Genomic DNA, 17,659 nt, shown 5'->3' on the forward strand with positions numbered 1-17,659 from the left:
CTGCCCAGGGCCTCACGAGCCTAGAGCAGCACCTGCCACTCTAAACCCTGATTGCCCGCCTAATGCTATCTACACGGGAAAGCAGCTGACAGGTGGTAAAGCAAAACTGAACCTATTATTTAATATTATGAATACAGAATTATAGCTTTATTTAATTTTCCTCAAATTCTGTGCAATTTGTAAGTGTCAAGTTATAAATGACTGAGGTGGCAGCACTTAATATTCCAAATAAAGGAGCCAGAGCATAAGTCTCAAACTGTCATCCGATTGTCAGTGCAATGTTTATTAAATGTACTAAGTGCTACTATTTAAAGTGTCAGTAGAGTTTCCCACCAATTAGGCCCTTTATATATATATATTATGCAAAATATTGCAGATTTGTTAACCAAATATACGTTGCAGCTTGATTTTTCATTTTGTTACTTTAGTTCGGCATTAAGAAATGTGTTTGTTTATTTCCGTAATTAGACAATCCACACTAGCAAAGTGAATGGAAGCTCATATTTGTCGAGTTCACATTTGTAAAATAGCTCTTTACATAACAAATCTTGAAATTTGCATTCAGCAATGCCCCGCTCCCCTCTCTAGCCGTGATTTTCACCACTTGTCAGATGCTATGTCACATTTATTAGCCTAAACATTCTTAACACATTTATTTACCATTTAACAGCCAATATAATACAAGACAAAAACAATTATGTAGAAATTAAAAATCCCACTGGCTAGTAACTGGGGTCATGAATAACTGACAGTGGGGCGAAGTAATCATGAATCTATGTGAGGTCTCTGTAATTTCATTTTTATTTTCTGAAGAGCCAGCAAATGCAATTACTTGCTATTGTTTGGACCCCTAAAGAGGCCTGCAATTAATCAGTATGAATTGAAATTCAGAAATTTGTTCAAGTTCAGAAATTTGTTTTCCTTCCAGGTACCATTTCTTTAAAAAATAATTCATATGAATTAATTCTATGAATGTAATTCCTCATGCAGAGTAACTTTAAGGTAGTTATAGCTGATTTCAGTTCATTAGGCACAATTAGAAATCCCTCTTGACAGCAGGTTTCCTATGGTGTTTACTGGCATTATTAATATTACAATGTGTTTCAGGGCCTATCTAAAATGCAAATGCAAGCACAATTGAAATACTTGTGTGTATAGCAGAAGTCGATCAAAATAAACCAGGATGAAGTTACCGATATTTTTCAGGCTAAACATGTGCACGCGTGCCCGCGAGCGCGCATACACACACACACACACACACACACACACACACACACACACACACACACACACACACACACACACACACACACACACACACACACGCACACACACACACGCACACACTGCAGAGTTACTTGCTATATGGAGCATGCTGGAAAGGTGGAATATAGTTTACAGTTACTGTTCCTATACCAGTCCTAAACGCCTGTGGTAACCTATACTGGTGGTAGTGGGGGGTGGGGGCTGCATCTGGCTGCTCACTACAGGTGATTCTTTTGCATACTTATATTGAGGTCCTAGAAACTGCCCTGAATCCAACCTTGCTCTGGGTATCACCTTTATTGCTGAGAAAGGCTAAGAGTGAAACTGGAGTGGCTGGAGCTAAGGACTGAAGACACAGTGACAAACAAGGAGATTGTGGGAGGCATTGTTGACATGGATGGGTCCAGAAATTGAATTACACCCCCCCCCCCACCCCAGGATGCTCTGCTCGGGGGATCACTATTGCCATGGTTGATGGCAGAAGATGCCCTCCTATGTTCTTTGTGAGGGTGAAAGGGGGTGGAGCATTAGTTTTAGTGGACATGAGGTGGATAGAGGTGGATGCCTTGTTGCTCTCTTTGGATTTGGTGGCTGCAGATAGGAAGAGCACTATGCTTTTTTTTTACCAATTTGTCCACCTGATCTGGCCATAGCATAGGGTGGGCATATTTTGCACTTTATTATTTATTTGTTTTCCTTTTTCATTTCCTTCTTATGAACACCTTAACCACTTAAGCCCACAGAATTGTATATTTTTGCATCTGAGCAACTTTCACCTCCCATTCCGTTGGCAATAACTTTATCACTACTCATCACAATGAACTGATCTATATCTTGTTTTTTCCGCCACCAATTAGGCTTTCTTTGGGTGGTATATTTTGCTAAGAATTATCTTATTCTAAATCCATTTTAACAGGAATATTAAGATGTAAATGGAAAAAAATCATTATTTCTCTGATTTTGTGTGAGAAAACGCGGAAAAGCCGCCGCGTGTGTTCAGAACAAGGCGGCTGATTCCGCGTCCAATGCAGCGGTTTGCACACGTAGGCCTACATCTACCATTATGGCTGAACGCGGAGAAACCGCCGCATGCCCTGATAGCGGTGCGGCTGGTTCCGCATCCATCGCGGCGGGTGGTACGCAACACATGGCTGGTGTGGCTGGGACTGATAGTCCACACAGGTTCAGAAGGACGCGCGCGCGCGCTGAGAGGCAGAACTTTTATGACAGCCAGAAGGGAGTCAGCTGACCAAGCCGGTCAGCTGACGAATCAACCAGTTCCCATTGGTCCAGCACTTAGGGGAGGCGCTGGAGAGCGCTGTGCTATATATACTGGGTGCTGGTCATTCACTGGTTGTCTGCCGTTGCGATCACTACGTGGAAGCACTCAGACCTTTTGTTAGATTCTGTGTTACCAGTTGTTATATCCAGATTAGTTCCAGGGTGTTGATGATCACGGACCTCACACCCACACTAGGGAATTGTATCATTCTGTTATACTTCAGACTAGTTCCAGGGTGTTGATGATCAAGGACCTCACACCCGGATTAGGGACTTGTGTTACCAATCTGTTATACTTCAGACTAGTTCCAGGGTGTTGATGATCACAGACCTCACACCCAGACTAGGGAATTGTATTATCATTCTGTTATACTTCAGACTAGTTCCAGGGTGTTGATGATCATGGAGCTCACACCAAGACTAGGCATTGTTTATTATCTGTTATGACCTTCTGCTTTCCTGACCACTCTTCTGATTACTGATTTGGTACTTCGCTATATCTGATATTCTGTTGCCAAACTCTGCATGCCTTAGGATTACTGAATCTGTCTCCTGTCTTTGTACTTATCTGTCCGTGTGTTGCCGACCTGGATTGCCTGACCTCGAGAGCTATCCCCCTACCTTAGAGATAGTTCACAGATCATTAGTGACACTCTCCTATTGGTGTCACTAATGCTCTGGTCCTTCCATCTCCTGGCCTGGCTCCTCCCTTCGGGAGATTCTCAGGTTATTGGAAGGCACTTGTTCTCTTTTGCAGTATAGCCTACTGCTCTGATACCTGTTCTCCAGGTATTGCTCTCAAAGTATTTACTGTTGCACAAAAACACTCATATCTCTCCGGTGTCCAGAGGTTAGTGATATATCTGATTATCGGTGATACTGCAGATCATCAATAATCGGGTATATATCTGTATTCTTGGTGATACTGCAGATCACCAATAATCAGACCCTCTCTGTGTTACACTGATCGTTACATTTTGGCCATTATAGTTTGAAATGAATACATGCTACTGTAATTAAAACCCATGTATTTTATTTGCCCATTTGTCCCGCTTATTACACCATTTAAATTATGTCCCTATCACAATGTATGGCGCCGATATTTTATTTGGAAATAAAGGTGCATTTTTTCAATTAGCGTCCAACACTATTTACAAGCCCATAATTAAATACAAAATTATTAATATACTCCTTTGACATGCATACTTAAAAAGTTCAGAACCTTAGGTAACTATTTACCGGTATGTTTTTTTTTTATTGTAATTTTTTTAATTAAAAATTGTATTTGGGTAATTTTTGGTGTTGGAGGTAAACAGTTAATTTTAAATGTAAAATAATGTATTTATTTAATAAAAAAATGGACGTGGGTGTAATCTTACTATTTGGCCACAAGATGGCCACATTAAAAAAGTCCTGGAACTAAGCATACGATCACGCTTCCAGGAACATCAATGAGGATGGGAAACTTGTCGGTTTTTCTGCGGGGGGCTTCGATCAATGAATGGGAGCTATAATCCCATTCATTGATTGCTGGGTTAATGGCCGGCAGTGGGAGCGCACACGGGAGCGCGCACGGCCGGCGGGAGTGGGCGCAGCCTATCTGGATGAGAATGTTCATCCAGATAGGCTTAAGTGGTTAACCTGCCTGGCGTTCTGATTCCCGCGGCTCTACGGCCGCGGTAACGTTTTTTGCAATTTTTTTTAAAATTTATCATGTAGCTAGCCTAGCGCTAGCTACATGATTCCCCCCTCCCTGCGGCGTCCCTCCCACCCCTCCAATCCCCGCCGGCGCAATAGGGCTTCCCTGTCACCATGGTGATGACCGTCGTGACGTCATCGACGTCATGGACGTCATGACATCACAGGGAGTCCCGATCCACCCCTCAGCGCTGTCTGGCACTGATTGGCCAGGCAGCGCACGGGGTCTGGGGGGGGATGGAGGCTGTATCGCGGCGGGTAGCGGCGGATTGGCGGCGAGCGGCGGAAATCAGGCACAACACGCATCAAGCAAAGTGCTTGCTGCGTGTTTTTTTAAAAAATTATTGCCTGAGCGGCAACCTCCGGCATCTCTGGGCGAGCCTAGCTCGTCCAGAACGTCAGGGAGGTTAAGAAAGGGCATCTAGCTCAAAACAGCAAGCTACTGGTGATATCCCAGCAGTTCTACTCATATCATTGGTATGTGATTTTAAAAGCTACCTTTCAAATGAAATTTTGGAAATAAAGAAGAATCTGGATTTTACCACATTGACTGTGCTTATCTTGAATCTCAGTTTATATTCAGAAATTCCCTTTTTGGTACATGGGTAAAGATCTCAGTACACGATTACCACCTATACATCAGTGCTGTTTTAGCTGTGTGTATATTTTACTACAAGCACAGAAATGTAAAACATTTTTTTTTAAAGGAAGAATTGCTTTATGGATAGTGTACTTAATGCTCTAGACATAAGCAGCATACCAGATTAATACTATGGCAGTGTAGAGTTACAGATGCAAGCATCATACTAGGGTCAAGGGGATGGTAATATGAAGTTGTTGATAAAATCAGTTTATTAAAATGCGTAGGAAGACCAAAATGTGGAATATAACAAACGAGTTACAGTGTAGAGATCAAATATAAACAGCTCACTTTTAAACAAGAACGTTCAAGTGAAAAACTGATAGAAGTGATAGAAATTTAGCAGCATGATGGTAATTCTGGTATTAGAAGATGGAAAGTACCTAATTAGTAGGCAGGCTGAGGTTGAAGGAGACAATATCAGAGTGGGCAGGCAATCTGAAGTTATTACAGTTTTCAGCTATCATAATCGGTAGGTAAGCTAAGGTTAAAGCATGCTATTCGTTTTGTTTGTAGACAAGCTGAGGTTAAGCAAAACTGAATCAGGAATAAGAATCAAGGATCATAAGAGTGAGTTAGAGAAAGAGTGATCAGGACAAAGACCTTGATGAGCCATCAGGGTTTTGGTTACCAGGCTGTAAACCTCTCAAATGTGAAAAAAGTATGGCAGCTAATTAAGGCTGGTTGAAATCTGCACATCTAGAAATAACACTGCCGCAAAAGTTGGGTATTTCAGGAGCAGCTGTGGCTTAACACTACTGAGCACTAGAGCAGAAACATGGAGTACTGTGTTCAAGTTCTCTGTAACAATTCAGTTCATTTAATTCATGTATAATTGCTGCATATACCACCTTGCTCCATCTCCTGGTATGTATAGCTAGAGTGGTAACTATAGTGTATTTGAATCATAGTCAGTAATCGACTGGTATTAGGTGTTACTTTAAACCACTTTATGACAACCTGACTTATAAAAACGTCCTGCTAGAGCCTCTTAATGGCTCCAGGACATTTTTATAAGTCAGACAGTGCTGGTGGCGCTGTGCGTGCTCCCGCGGATGCACGTGCACATGAAAATTGTGAAGGAAAAAAACAAAGTACACCTTTATTTCAAAATGATATATTGTCACCATACTATGTACTAGGGACATAATTAAAATCTTGTTATAACCAGGACAATTGGGCAGATACAATGTGTGGGTTTTATGTTCAGTAGCAGTGTTTATATTAAAACCATAGGGGACGAAATTGGAGAAATAGTGTATTTTTTCATTTTTTCCTTGTATTTCCCTTTAAAATGCATAGAAAATAAAGTAATTACTGAAAACAAATATCAACCCCAAAAAGCCCAATTTGTGGTGAAAAAAACAAGATATATATCATTTCATTGTGATTATTAGTGATTAAGCTATTGGCAAATGAAAGGGATGAGCACTGAAAGGTGAAAATCACTCCTGTCCGTTAAAGAGAAACTCCGACCAAGAATTGAACTTTATCCCAATCAGTAGCTGATACCCACTTTTACATGAAAAATATAATGATTTTCACAAACAGACCATCAGGGGGCGCTGTATGACTGATTTTGTGCTGAAACCCCTCCCACAAGAGGCTCTGGTACCGTACGGTACTCTGGGCAAACTGCCACAATGTAACAATGACACACACAGGAAATGGCTGTTTATAGCTGTCTGTTAAAGCCAGAACAGCTACATAATCTGCCCACAGTAACAATGTCACCATGTAATACATGTCAGAATGTGAATCTGGGAGAGGAAAGATTTTACAATGAGCAAACACTGACTAAATCATTTATACATAATTATTGTAAAAATTAAGCACCTTTTTATATTAAATTATTTTCACTGGAGTTCCTCTTTAAGGTAAAAACCGCCTTGGGGTGAAGTGGTTAAGGAATTCTGACTGAATGCTGGCATAGGCCACAGTGTAACTGATTGAGTGAATATATTTTATTAGTAAAAAAAGGCCCGCCAGTTAAAAAACGGGCACTAGGTCACATCCGCTACCCCCCTCCGCAATGCACACACATACGCTTCCTGCTTGCTCGTTCCCCACCACTGTATGAAGAATATGCACACATGGAGCTGCTTGCTCGGCAGTTGGAAAAAGCTGTTATTTCCCACAATGCAATGAAAACCTCTGTGAATCACATACAGCAAACTGTCAGGTCCGGCCCTGTGTCCTAGCTGCCCTGGCTGCGCACATGCTCAGTACAAAAAGACAGGGACACACAACCATTCAGTTGATGACGCAGGGACACTTGCATTTTATTGTATAGGATAATATTGTATATTGTTAATATGATTCTGAAAAAAATGGAAATCAAGATGGGGAAGGTTGCTGTGTAGGAGCAATTTACTTTTAAGACTGAAACTCTGTAGTCCCAATTTTTTATGCTTCAAAAGGATTGTGCATCACCAAAGGTTTTTTTTGATGATATGTGTACTGCAAAGAGCATATAAATGTGTTCATTCATATATGTATTACGAAGGATGGTGGTTTTACTTAGTCCAAAGGGGTATATATACAATACTGGTATGAAAGTGATATAATGTTAAAGTGTTTTATAACAGGGAGAGACAGATCTGCCTCTAAAATATGCAATGGAAAGCCTGGTCAAGGAGATTATGGGCCTACTCTAAGTCCAGACAGACAGGAATCTTGACCTTTTGGAGATTACAGTGTCCAAATCTTTACTTTTGGTTAAAAGTAAAACATTTAGAAACAGTAAACCAAACAAGGAAATAAAAGTTATTTTATCCGGTTAGCTAAGTGATAAAACTCTCCATTTGTCCAGGGAATCCTCAAGAAAGTTAATTACAGTGATATTGGCCTCCTAAGGTTTCCAGGGAATCTGAAAGAATATTTTTATGACTGACTGACCACTGAAATACCAGCTTCATTAATCACCTTCTGGTCAATACACCTTTTTAATGTTAAAAGCGCAAATATTTTCCTGTTAATTTTGAAGCCAGTAATTAGTTATAGTTGATTGATGATTCATAGTATTATAGTTAAGAGTAAGTCCATAGTGTATACTAGTCACATGTAGCGATACTACCTAGTTTAATATCTGGAAAACAGGTAAAAATGGGAACCCCATGATGCACGCCTTTGCACAGATGAATAGTGATGAAAATGAAATTAGGAATTAGTATGCTTCAGAAGATACCAGAAGACAGAATTTATGAAATTTTAATAAATCAACAAAACCAAAGATCTTTAATATAAATTTAACGTAAACCTATTTAACATGATCGAAGGCCTGCTTCAGCCTCTAGGGTCTATATAGCCAAGTGCATACTGAGGCAGAGGCAAGAGAGGTGCCAGCCTTGGGCGCAGCAGTGAGGTGTGCACATTTGAATTTGTGCAGCCATGGCTGGAAACAAATGCACAGCAGAGACATGCAGCGCCCTACAACTGCACCCTCATCTCCTCCTGTCAGTATGAGTGGCTGCACCTGATAGGCCTGTACTAGACACACCTTATTTCCTCTGTAATACATGTGGCAGTATGAGAAGGCTTGGTAAGTGTATCAATATGTAACCATTGGTCAAGTTTTGGTGGTGCAATAAATTCTGTTGCTTGCCCGGCTCTTAACTTCTTCTCCAAGTACTATTAATGTTACCCAGTGAACTATGAAATAATCTTTTTTATCGTATATACTTAAAGGCAGTTGTAATACAGCATGAAAAGCAGTGCTGGGTCCTCCCATGGCCGGTGGTCACGTGCAGGGTGTTCATGCATGTGGCACTACGCGTTGTGGGCACGGCCATTTTTTTTAAATAATTGGGGGATTACTTGTAATTACTGTATATACTGTATTTGCTTGACCAAGTGCCTATGGCTAGTTGAACCCTGTTACAACAAACAGAGATTACTGCAGTGATAGGGAAACAGACACATGCTCATGTAATAAAGGGATGTGTTTTTCTTAAGAAATATTGTCATCTGAGCATGCTCTATTCTGGGTTTGCAATGGCTAAGGCATGATAGAAGACAGGTGTGTCCACTGTCCATCGGTCTATAGGTAGAAGCTGCAGAGCTAGCAGCCATGCAATAATGAGCAAGTATTGATTGGTTGTGTCAGTAATGTTATTTTATTGATATGCTTTCCTAACACCTAACACTAACCTCCCTCACTAAACAAACCCCTTTTTGTTCACTTTAAAATAACCCTGTCCCTAAGCATACCCCTCTCTGTAATGCTACCCTGCCACCCCCAAATCAAAGTCCTTCCTAAATGCTGCTAACCTTCTCTTCCCTCTACCTGACTGTTACCTATATCCTCCCCCTACCCAATCCTCTAACACTAACACACCTAAGTCTAGCTTTACTCTATCCAAACTCAAGCTATATAATAGCCAAGCCCAGTATAATAGCCAGGCTACAGTCATAGCTAGCACAAAACACCCGGTGCTTCAAAGCAACTATTGGACATTTGGTGATGCTGTAGCTGAGCACCATCTATTTGATAGCTGAGCGCCAGTGCTCAGGTGCCAAAGTGAAGCACCATAGCTGTAAGTTTTTATTGTGGTTTATGGCAGTGCCTAGGATAGTCACTGTGCTGTGCAACCAAACAACTGATCCATGCAATAACCATGTTAGGGCACTTGGCTTTGGGTAAATTGGAGGTATGTTTTTTTTTAGCTCCAGTAGCTGTGAGGGGGGAAAGCAGGGTGCTGGTCAGCTCAGTACAGAATATAATGGTGTGGAAGGCAAAGTTGTTGGAGGTAATAGTGGTTCCTGTCCCTGACACTAATTCCCCAGTTTAGCCCCTCATCACTACTGAAAGTAGAAAATGACAATAATCTATACCCCTGTAGACCATCTCGAGTCCTAACAAAGATGGCCCCCCTGATGTGTTGCTAACACTGCCATATTACAAAAGGATAATAATGTATGGTATGGATTCTTTAATTGCCAAATCAAACAATGCACTCAATACATTTTTTCTGCTGTGTTACTGGATGGCAATTTTGTATGGCAGGAACCCTTTCTTTGCTTTTATGTTTAAGGGACAAGATTGTAGACTATAGGAAGACAAATTATGGCAAAACCAGTTAGCTGTTACAAGAAAAGAGTCCTTTCTTTTTACAGAACAGGGAGGCTGGCTACACTCCTTTACATAATCACACATTGTAGAATTATTGCTGGTTTAGCCACATGCTGCTGTGTCTTGCTCATTGATTAACGCTGATCATTTTTTTGACTGTGGTTTGTGATGGACAATACTGTCATTATTAATATACTGGAGTTACATCCTATTAACTTGCATTAATAAATCACAGCTAGTGCATGTTATTCAATCCTTCCTGCATTATTGCTTTACAACTGTACACTTTGGATGTGAAAGGATCCCTGATGTGAAAGCATCTGGTAAAAACTGAAGCTGTAGTGGATAGGGGGGAATAATCAAATACTCACCATGCTTCCCGTTCTCCTCCGCCCCCCACTGCTCTTCTCTGGTCCGTCCCTTTGTCCTGGGCAACTTTGGCAACTTCAAACCGGGACATACTGCGCCGCGCATGCACAGTATGTCCGTTCTGTTCCCTTGTGGCTGCGTAGTGATGTCACAGGACAGGAGCACACTCTCTCCTGTGTCCCGGCGTGAGCACTGATTGGAGATGCGAGGGCAGAGCAAGCGTGCTCCTGTCCTGTGACATTATTTGGCATGGCCACAGGGGAGCATAACGGACATTTTGCACATGCGCGGTGCAGTATGTCCTGGTTTGGAGTCGCCAAAGTCACCCAGGACAACGGGACGGAACAAAGAAGAGCGGCGGGGCATGGAGAGCAATGGGAGGCACGGTATTTTATTATGCCCACCTATCCAGTACAGGTTCAGTTTTTACCAGATGCTTTTGCATCTGGTGTCCTTTAAATCATCTGGTTTACAGGCAGTTCTCATATTACAAATGTTTACATTTTGAAATGACGGGATACACCAGATCAGCCATTTTGAGTTATGCAAGTTGTTTAAAACAACACAACACAAGTTAGGCAAGTGTATTGAACATGCCACAATGTGGGTAGAAATCATGACCCCTATTAAGGCATTTCATATTGCATTCTTACTTACTCTTGAGTACTTTTTCATTTGGGTGCAAAAAAGTTATTTTATAGGTAAGATAAAAAATGATCTATTGGAAAAAAAAACTCAGAAGAAAAATGAATTCAAAAGAAGAAAAATGAATTCAATAAGGCCCTTTATCTGTTTATCTCATTGATTGTCTATTTTTATGGTTGAGGTGAAACACAAGTAAGGTTGGATATAATATTGCCTTCTTAAAACAGAAAGTATTGGTGATAATTCAGCTTTAGTTGAGCAACTGTGGTTTCCCATGATTTGTCACTCCCAAATATGCAAATAATATCTTTATGCCCCAAAAGACAGGCACACATCAAAAGCTGCCGGTGTATAGTGAGCCTATAGCTTATAAATGTGCATAACCACATCAATCCAACATGCATACATCCTCTTTCAGACTTGCTAGTCATCATCAGTGCATGTCATGGATTGATATGGCTCTATGGGATAGGGAGTGATGCATCACGGGAAACCATAGTTGCTCACTTAAAGCTGAATTATTTCAAATATGTGCTGTTTTGAAAAGGCATTATTATATTCAGCGTTGCTTTTTAGTCAGAGGGCTTTTTGGTCTCTTTTAGCCCTTTATAATTTCCTAGTGGTTCTGTGTCTCCCTAAGCTTTCTGGGTATTCCAGTACTGGTCCAAGCCTTATCCCATAGAGTCATATTAACCCATACCATGCATGGATAAGGACCAGAAAGTCTGAACCAGTCTGCATATATGTCAATTTTATGTGGCTCTGTAAAATGTATAAACTATAGGCTCACTATACAGCAGTGGTTTTTTAATGTTTGTCAGACTTTCAGGGCATAAAGAGATAATTTGCATGTTTGAGAGTGATGCTTTATGGACAACCACAGTTGCTACTACTATTTGGCATTATGGTTCCCTTTGAAACTAGCAGATGTTCCTTTTTTATCACTATGTAACTATTACTAATTGTTCTATTACGATTACCATTTTATGTCTAATGCACACTCCAGAAGACCCAGTCTGTATAGCAATATGTCTCCACACTGATTCAGAAAGGCAGTTTAACTTAATGAAAAAAGACTTCGAGTATAATCCGAAGTATCTTTACTTGCAAATAAAAGCATACAGGGATATTTTTCCACAGGTAAAAAAAATGATGCGTCTGCAAGGTACACACAGGATTACCTCACCAAATGACTCAAATCTATCACTGAATGATCTGAAAAATGACTGATGAGTTGGGAGTGACAGTTAGGATATGTTAACTAGCTAAATCCTGCAGGGGACTTGGAATATACTATTATAATTTTTTTTTAAATTAAATAACATACAGAGAGGCTGTTGTGACAGCACACTGATAACTATTTAGAGGTCATAAATCTTCTGCCTGGCTGCGAAAAACTTCTGAGCGCAGGAAACAGATAAATAGATAACGATCTGCCTATGTGGGACCTACCGGTATATGAACAGAAAAAAATGAACGTTAAACCCCTGTTTTTTTAACCTTTGAAATAAAAAAAATCTATGGTATTCCAGGGAAGTACTATTTAGGATCATAGACGAAAACGTTTATCTCATCAGTGTATTTTGAATGTGGGTTTGATTAGAAGTATTTTTGCCATGTTCTTGATGGCCCTTGTTTGTTCAGCACAATTTCTTACACTCCATAAATAACCACCACCCCTGACATAATGCCTAATACTTGACTTCACCCTAAAATACTATCAAAAATCTACTCTGCAATATGACTAACACTAACACCAGTACTGAGTCTAAACTAAATAAAAACTTAACTTAGGATGTAAATGTATTACCCTTATGTGAACTCTGAAATGCAAACTCTAAAATGACTTGTGCCAGGAGATGTACAGTGCTGAAAGTCAAGCGCCAGAAGGTCCTGCTCTTTCATTTCTACCTCATGGTCATTCCATACTGTTTACAGCTGGTCCTTCTATCTGTACCACTCCCAGGATCCACAGTACAAAGACTGTCTTTAAGTACTGTGGAGCTGTGCTGTTTATCTATACCTGATCCAGATAGGAACCACACACTACTCATCTATCACATTTCAGCCTTTACTTACGGTATATGGATATCATTTTTTTATGGTTATATTGTCAAGCTCATCTATAAATATCAGCTTTTGTCCTTATTAACATCACTTTTTCAGGGCAAGAGCCTCAGGCCTTTATTTGCGTCACATTGAAAGACGATTCCAAGGACACGCTGTGCAGAATGGAACAATGCTGGAGGTGCAGCTGTTCACTTGAAATATTTTATTCTGTAGAAAACAACAGTGCAGATTTTGATACGGATTCTAGAGTAACAGCTGGTTATACCGATATGAATGTGTGATTCTAAAATATTAATCACACGCACCTTTTTAGGCTAAGGGCATTCTTAAATGTAGAAGATGCCTGGGTTTTCTCAAGAAAATTCTTGTTCCTTTTATAATATCATTAAATAACATGTTCAGTGTGTCTTGTAGCTGGCAATAGAATGAAAAAAGTAAAATCTATTTTTTTTTTCTAAACCATCCAGCTGATGCTCTGTCTTCCCTTCTTTGGCTGGTGTTGCTGTTTGAAACATAAAGAAGCATGCAAGAAAAATCCTCAGGAGCTCAACATAACTTTCACGCCGATAACTTAACTGTAATCTGCCTGCTGTAGCAAGTGCTGTCATTTGACTTACTCAGGAATAATAAAAAATGTTATTTTTGTTTCCATAAGCCCATGACCAGACTTCTGTTTTTTATTTTCAAGGAAGCCACAGGACTGTAATACTAAGCCAGTAGCTCAGGACTATTTTATCACACATTCATTGTGAGTTGTGATATAAATAACGAAGATGTTTAGACAAGTCAACTTGTTACTAGCCTCAATATTTTTCTTAAGCTGTTATTTTATGTACATTCATGATTAGACATAGAATAACAAATAACAATTTTATAAGTTGAATTTCACAGGGGGTTTAAACAACCAAAAATAAAAAAAATCCCCAAAACAGTTAGTGCCCCAAATATATATTTAAACCCTGTTTTTTTTTTAAATAGGTCCCTATATGTTCCATAATTGTCATTTTTTTTACCTGGTCTGTGTGCCTTTGCCGAAATGTGCAGTGCCAACACTTTTTTTGGGGGGGCTACAGTAACAAGCTTATATTAAAATGCAAATAACAGAAACTTCCCATTTCAGCTAAAGACACTATGACCAGGAGGTAATTGAATTCCTCCCTTCCTTTGAAGAGTTTACACAGTGATGTAGGCCTGCTATATAGGCGATGTTTGCTGTGGGAGGGAGAACAAGCTTAAAAAAATAAGCAGCAAATTAACACTGAACTGGGTTAAAAAAACAAAAAAACAAAAAAGAAAAGGACAGAAGTGATGTCACTTTTAGCATCACAGAGAAATGGATGGAAATGAAAATAAATATTATTTTATTTTTTCATATCACATTTATCTTAAATCTGGCAGTAAACACTAAAAACAACAGGATAGGTAAGCTAAATAAATAATTTCTTATTTGGATGATTTATTTTAATTTTCTTTTAGGTTATATGGAGTTTCATCCCACTTTAGGCACGGGTCACACTTGTCTTTCAGTTTTCTACACTTTTCAGAAAATTGAAATACAAGTGTGACCCCTGCCTTACAGCAGCTAATTTAATTTATAGAGAACACTGTCAAATTGTGCAAGATGTCAGTGTTTTTTCTGTGTGCGAAATTTACATTTAAGTGTGATCTAGCCCATTGATTAACATGAGTTCTCAGTTGAAATCAGTTTTTCTGTGCAGAAAACACGCATGAACGCAGACAAATGTGACCCCTACCTTAAACAATTTTCAAAATGACAAAAAGTGTGGAAATGGACTTTTTGTTGCAAAAGTGATACCGGTATTTTGTGTGTCCCTTGACTACGTGTTAAGATAAGGTTAACGTTAGCGATATTTTGTGTAAGGGAAGGAGTTAAAATCCATCTCAAGCAAGATATAAAAAATCACCTGTTGTCACAAATGGGAGCTTTAGTGATCCTGGCACCACTGGAAGGCATGGGCGAGACAGCTCATAACTCATTCTCCTGAGTTATCCCCTAAGAGATAATTTTCATCTTTGTTTTAAAATAACTTTTCAGCATTTAATAATTGAAAAAGTACCCAAAAGTTGGTGAAAAAGTACTATCAGAATTATTCGGAGTATTTTTATTTTGCTTACTGGTGGTTTAAAAAGCATTTTATGACAAAGTGTGAAAATGTCACCTTGGAGAAAACTCAGGACAAAACAGAAATTGCATATGGGCCTATGGGTCTTCACCGCTGCATCCTGCATGGGATTATCGGCTGCCACCTGTAGAGGTTGAGTGATGGACTGCATTGAAGTCAATGGGCCAAATTAAATGGCTAATAGCAGAAGCCTCATACATGCTACAACCACCACAGTTTCTAGAGACGTGAACAACAGTGGCAATGAAGGAAACATTAAAGTTCCGAAATACCTTGGAGCAAATGATTCCCCAATCAGATGCCCATTGCTTGTTTACCAACAAAATTGTGGCATCATACCTTCCCCTACACTTTGCCCCCCCCCCCCCCCCCGATCTGTTGGCCAGGAAGCGTTATGAACTCATTGGCTATCATTCATAAAGCATTACTGCATGCGGTAATGCAGAAAACAGCTGACTTTACTAAGCACTTAGAAAAATGTCAATTCATAAAAGCAGTTACTGCATGAAAAGCTGAAATTCCCGAGCAGTGAGGTAAATTAACGACTTGTGCGGTAAATACCGCCACAAATGTCAGTAAATGTCAATTCATAAAGATTAGAGCAGGCGGTAATGGCACGAAGAATACCGCCTGCTTTGAAGAGGTGATAAGAGAGCGATAAGAGCAAAGTTAATGGAGACTCACAAGCAGAGATCTCCCCAGGCAGCAGCAGTGAGAGCGGAACAAACAAGGCTTCCCATGAATACCTTAGGCTGTGTTTAACTTCTTGGGTTCCTGATTCTAAGATGTGTATTTCACACCAGAAAGCCTGGCATGTGTAAAGTTTCTTGAAGTTCTTCTACACTGTGGCAATTAAATAGATTGTTAAGAAAGACTAAGATACAGATACAGAGCAGATTCAGGACAAGCAAAGGCAGTATAACAAAACATGCACATCTAAAGGGAAGTTGGGGATGCCTCATTTATTGTAATGCTTTCCCTGCATGGAAAGCAGGAATGTAACAATGTTCTAACATTGTTACCGACAGTTGGGCTTCGGTAAAACACAGCATTTCTATCGCAGCTGTGAAAATGTTTATGAATTAGCACACAAAAGTCTAAAATACTGAATGTGCTATTTTCACGACCAGATTTTTGTACCCCACATGCTTTTATGAATGATAGCCAACGTGAGGTGCTAATAGTTTTCATATTTTTCAGCCTTTCTTTTATGTCTAGCATTAAGTGTTTCATCAGTTTGTAGAGATGGCTCGTGGTTTGCGATCGTGGAGAAGTTCGATTCGCCCCCATAGTGCATCATTAGGGTCAACTTTGACCTTCTATATCGCAGTCAACAGGCACATTGTAGCCAATCAGCCTACACTCCCTCCTGGAGCCCCACCCCCCTTATAAAAGGCAGGCAGCATCAGGCTTTTCACTCACTCATGTGCCTGCAGTAATTAGAGAAGGGACTCACATAGGGAAAGCTTAGTTAGGCTCTTGTAGGCTTGTTAGCTTTCTGCTTGCTGATTCTTATTGCTAAAAAAGCACCCCTCAACAGCTCTTTTGAGAGCTAATGTTGTTCTTGTGATCTATTTTTTTGTGTGTGTGGCCACTTGCATTATATACAGCCCTGTCAGTCAGTCGCAGCTAGTCTTTGGCCCCTTGGTGGTATAATTACTACTGTGACAGGTGCACATTGTAATACCCATCACTGCATATACCTACCTGTTGTTCCCTTCAGTGCACCCACCTACCTACGTGAGCGCACGCAGTGTCACTGTGCCTGTCCGGTACCTGTCTGTGTGTGACAGGTGCACATTGTAGTACCCATCACTGCATATACCTACCCGTCGTTCACAGTGCACCCACCTACCTATGTGAGCGCACGCAGTGTCACTGTGCCTGTCCGGTACCTGTGTGTGTGTGACAGGTGCACATTGTAATACACAGCATCTCTGCCTGCACGCCATGTGACTGCCTGCCCCATGACTAAGTCAGTCCCCACACAGCATCTCTGCCTGCAGGCCGCTTGACTGCCTTCTCCGCCACCACCAAAAGGGTCCACCAGAATGTTCAATGCTATAATAATTTTTCTGGTGCATGTACATGCCTGCCTAATTTTTCTGGCTGCACTGCGCCTGCAACAACAAAACAAAAGGCCCAAAACAACAAAACGTGTCAATTCCCTTTCGTGATCGTTCATTATCTTGCCACGTTGAAGGGGCTTGCGTATCACAATGCCGCCGGCTATATGAGTGTCTCTGGGGGGTGGCACACCAAAGATAATAAGGTTGTTGCTTCATTGTGGACAGACCAAATTCGATCAGCTGGACAATCACTGTTGTTCTGTCATAGAGCTACCTCAGCCTGGTGACCATATGGACTTGAAAACCGCTATTGCCTGCACTCTCGCCACGGTGCGTACCAGTTCAGCACGGCCGTCGCAGCACAAACAGCTGTTTGTGGTGCGTTACACAGTGAGTTTGGTGTGTC

Source organism: Hyperolius riggenbachi, chromosome 2 (assembly GCF_040937935.1).
Source record: "Hyperolius riggenbachi isolate aHypRig1 chromosome 2, aHypRig1.pri, whole genome shotgun sequence".
In the NCBI taxonomy this organism is placed as follows: Eukaryota; Metazoa; Chordata; class Amphibia; order Anura; family Hyperoliidae; genus Hyperolius; species Hyperolius riggenbachi.